This window comes from Hordeum vulgare, chromosome 4H (genome assembly GCF_904849725.1).
Source record: "Hordeum vulgare subsp. vulgare chromosome 4H, MorexV3_pseudomolecules_assembly, whole genome shotgun sequence".
NCBI lineage: Eukaryota > Viridiplantae > Streptophyta > Magnoliopsida > Poales > Poaceae > Hordeum > Hordeum vulgare.
The window spans coordinates 210,850,706-210,855,438 of record NC_058521.1 but is presented as its reverse complement, the minus strand read 5'-3'; positions in this window follow the sequence as shown (position 1 = coordinate 210,855,438).

The window sequence follows — 4,733 nt, the reverse complement described above, 5'->3', positions numbered from 1 at the left end:
AAATCGTCCAGTACCTTCAGACTTGGGAGCTTCCTGAAGAGCCAGAAGAAACAAAATAGTAGCCCGTCAGTCCAACATGTATCATTTCATCGACGACACTCTATACAGAAGACAACTGAATGGAGTGAAATTGAAGTGCATCCCCCAAGACGAAGGCCTGGAGCTATTGGCTGAGATACACAGAGACATATGTGACTCCCACATAGGGTCAAGACCGCTTGCCGGCAAAGCATTCCGACAAGGTTTCTTTTGGCCCATAACTCTCCAAGATGCAACGGCACTAGTAACCAAGTGTGAAGCGTGTCGGTTCCATTCGAAGAAAGCTCATCAACCAGCTCAAGCACTCCAGACAATCCCTCCCTCCTGGCCATTTTCGGTCTAGGGCTCGCTATACTTGTCCCCTTTCCCCGCGCTGTCGGGGGCTTTGAGTACTTGTACGTAGCAATCGACAAGTTCACAAAATGGCCGAAAGTCGAGCCAGTGAGGAAGGTGACTGCGCGGTCAGCAATTAAGTTCTTCAAAGGAATAATCTGCCGTTTTGGTGTCCCAAACAGAATCATCACAGATAACGGCACCCAATTCACAAGCCGCACCTTCATGCTGTACACCCAAGATCTCGGAAGACGAATCTGATTTGCTTCTGTTGCCCACCCAAGGAGCAATGGGCAAGCGGAAAGGGCAAACGCTGAAGTGCTGCGAGGGCTGAAAACAAGAACTTTTCACAAGTTGCACAAATATGGAAGGAACTGGATTGACGAGCTGCCGGCGGTTCTTTGGTCGATCAGTATGATGCCAAATTGAGACACCGGCCAGACACCCTTCACCCTGGTCCACGGGGCGGAGGCAGTTCTTCCCACATAACTCATTTACGGATCGCCTCGGGCGCTCGCTCACGACGAGCTAGAGCAAGAGCAACTGCGCCAAGACAACACCGTGCTCCTTGAGGAAAGTCGTCTTCAGGTAGATGTGCGAGCCTCTCACTACCAGCAAGCGTTGCATCGCTACCACAACCGCAAGGTGCGAGCCCAAAGTCTTGAGGAAGGTGACCTTTTACTTTGGCACGTTCAGTCGGCCAAGAACTCAAACAAGTTGACGAAGTGGGAAGGCCCATATCGGGTAGTGCGAGTCACCAGGCCTGGCGCCGTCCGGCTCAAGACAGAGGATGGAATTCCGGTGAGCAACTCCTGGAACATCGAACATCTTCCCAAGTTCTACCCATAGGGAGAGGCCGTCGGGTATACCAGCGACCACCTTTTCTACAAGTCTTGCCGATGTTGCATGTAATCCTTTGTACAATGCCAGGGGAAGACCCTGAGCGCAGTCAAAGAAAGTTTAGCGTCATGCATCATCTAGATTTCTCATGGTTAAAACCATGCTTGCTTATAATCTAGAGTTCGGTGTAGCACATAAACTGACGAGCACCAAGATATCTATGTCTATTTTCTCTTCTTTCTAACCACAAATAACAGGTCTTCCTCCGCGTACTAGTTTCCCAGTGGCGTAGGAGAAGAGGAGGAGGCATACAACATACAGAACAAGAACGAGCCCGGAGTCAAAACGAGAGTCGCGGTCCAAGTAATAGGTGACAGAAACTACGAACGAACTCCTGGCTCGAGGTATAGCTCCTGACCAGCGCCTTCAAAACTCTTATATGGAAAACTTGTGCGCCGAAGAACCTAGCCACGGATGCCCTGAATACTATCTGGAAGCTCGCCTGTTGACTAGCGGCCTCTGATGGCCGCCTTGTTGAAAAGAGGCATGATACGTCTCCATCGTATCTATAATTTTTGATAGTTCATGCCAATATTCTACAACATTCATATACTTTTGACAACTTTTTAAACTATTTTTGGGACTAACATATTGATCTAGTGCCCAGTGCCAGTTCCTGTTTGTTGCATGTTTTTTGTTTCGCAGAATATCCATACCAAACAAAGTCCACATGTAATAAAAACTTGCGGGGATTTTTTTGGAATATTTATGATTTTTGGGAAGAAGAATCAACGCGAGGCGATGCACGGAGGGCCCACAAGCCCTGTGTCCACCACCAGGAGGTACAGTTGCGGCAGGCAGGCTTGTGGCCACTCCTTAAGGCGGTTGGAGTCCTTCTTTCATCGCAAGAAAGGTAATATCCGGAATAAAATTGTGTTAAAATTTCAGCCCAATCAGAGTTACGGGTCTCTGGGAATTTAAGAAACGGTGTAACGCAGAATCTGGGAGCATAGAAACAGAAGGACACAAAGAGAGAGATCCAATCTCGGGGGGCTCTCGCCCCTCTGCCGCCATGGAGACCATGGGCCAGAGGGTAAACGCTTCTCCCATCTAGGGAGGATGTCAAGGAAGAAGAAGAAGGAGGGGGGGGGGGGCTCTCTCCCCCTCTCTCCCAACGGCGCCGGAACGCCGCCCGGGACATTATCGTGTGACGGCGATCTACACCAACACCTCCATCATCTTCACCAACATCTCCATCATCTTCCCCCATCTATATTCAGCGGTTCACTCTCCTGCAACCCACTGTACCGTCTACTTGAACATGGTGCTTTATGCTACATATTATTATCCAATGATGTGTTGCTATCCTATGATGTCTAAGTAGATTATCGTTGTCCTATCGCTGATTGATGCATTGCTATGATTGGTTTAATTTGCTTGTGGTTATGTTGCTTTCCTTTGGTGCCCATCATATGATCGCGCGCGTGGATCACACCATAGGGTCAGTTGTATGTTTATAGGACTATGTATTGGCAGGCTAGAGTGACAGAAGTTTTAAACCTAGCATAGAAATTGATGCATATGGGATTGAAGGGGGACCAATATATCTTATTGCTATGGTTGGGTTTTACCTTAATGAACATTAGTAGTTGCTGACACTTGCTAATTGTTCCAATCATAAGTGCATAGAATTCCAAGTAAGGGATGACATGCTAGCAGAGGCCTCTCCCACATAATACTTGCTATCGATCTAGTAACGTAGTCAATTGCTTAGGGACAATTCGGCAACTCCTACCACCACTTTTCCACACTTGTTAGACACTCGTAGTTGTTTCTTTATCTAACCAGCCCCTAGTTTTATTTACGTGTTGTTTACTTTCTTGCAAGCCTATCATATCCCTCCTACAAAGTACTTCTAGTTTCATACTTTTTCTAGGTAAAGAGAACGTAAAGTGTGCGTAGAGTTGTATCGGTGGTCGATAGAACTTGAGGGAATATTTGTCCTACCTTTAGGTCCTCATTGGGTTCGACATTCTTACTTATCGAGGAAGGCTACCATTGATCCCCTATACTTGTGGGTTATCAATACCTTTTTCTGGCGCCGTTGCCGGGGAGCAATATTGTGGGGTGAATATCCTCGTGTGTGCTTGTTTGCTTTATCCCTAAGTAGATTTATTTGATGTTCTAAGTTGTTCTCTATTTTTAGTTATGGATATGGAACAAAAAATACCAAAAAAATTAGGCGTACTTACTACTCATGGAGATGGGGAACCTCCTAAAACCCTCGATGCTCGTTACGTGGAAAATATTATGCACTTCTTTAATAATCCTGAGAAAGCCCCATTCAATTATACAATGGGATACACGTTGGATCAACGTGAATAATTTAGGGATTATCGCTTGACTCAAAAAGGGAAACTTTTATGGGATCAAATCCATTTGTTGAAATGGTATGCTTGGGAACTATGCAAGAGACATGGTGTTACTTGTTGCTCTAGGATGAAGGCTCCACACCTACCCTTTTCTTGTGAGTTTAATGATCATAGAACCTTGGCTTCTTATGGTAATGGTATATATGATTACTATGATGTGGATCAAATAGAATAGTTTGTTGCTTTTATGGGTGCTTATGAAATTGAGGCTCTGTTTAAAAGGTATGATGATAATGATGATGCTCCTTACCGATCTGAAAATTTGGCTATGCTTCGTTATTGTTATACTAATTATGAATATAATGCCCATATTGAATGATTTAAGGAGAAATCCTATGCTTCCCAAGAAGAGACTATTATTTTGCAAGAAACTATGGAAGAAGAAAATGCTGATATTGTGAGCTCATTAGATGAAAAAGATGAAAACGAGAGCGAAGAACAAAAGGAGGAAGAGCGGACTAGCTACCCGTGTCCACCTTCTAATGAGAGTAACTCTTCTACTCATACATTATTTAATTTCCCTTCGTTCTTACCGAAGGATGAATGCTATGATCCCTTGGATTCGTTTGAAATATCCCTTTTTGATGAACTTGATGCTTGCTATGCTTGTGGCCATGATACCAATATGAATGATGCTTATGAAGATGAGCTAGCTATATTTCCTTATGTTACACATGATGATTTTGATGAATATAATATGCATGTTCTTTCTGCTCCTACTTGCAATTATTATGAGAGAGGAACTACATCTCCACCTCTCTATGTTTTCAATACGATAAAATTGCAAGAAACTGCTTATGATATGTATTGGCCTTTACTTGATGTGCATGAATTGTTATTTTATGACATGCCAATGCATAGGAAGAGAGTTAGACTTCGTCATTGCTTGATACATGTTACCTTGTGCTCACTACTAAATTTCAAATCATTATTAATTAAAATTGGCTTCGATATACCTTGGGATCCGGGTGGATCCATTACTTGAGCACTTTATGCCTAGCTTAATGGCTTTAAAGAAAGCGCTTCCTGGGAGACAACCCGGAAGTTTTAGAGAGTCATTTATTTATGTTGAGTGCTTTTATTTATTTT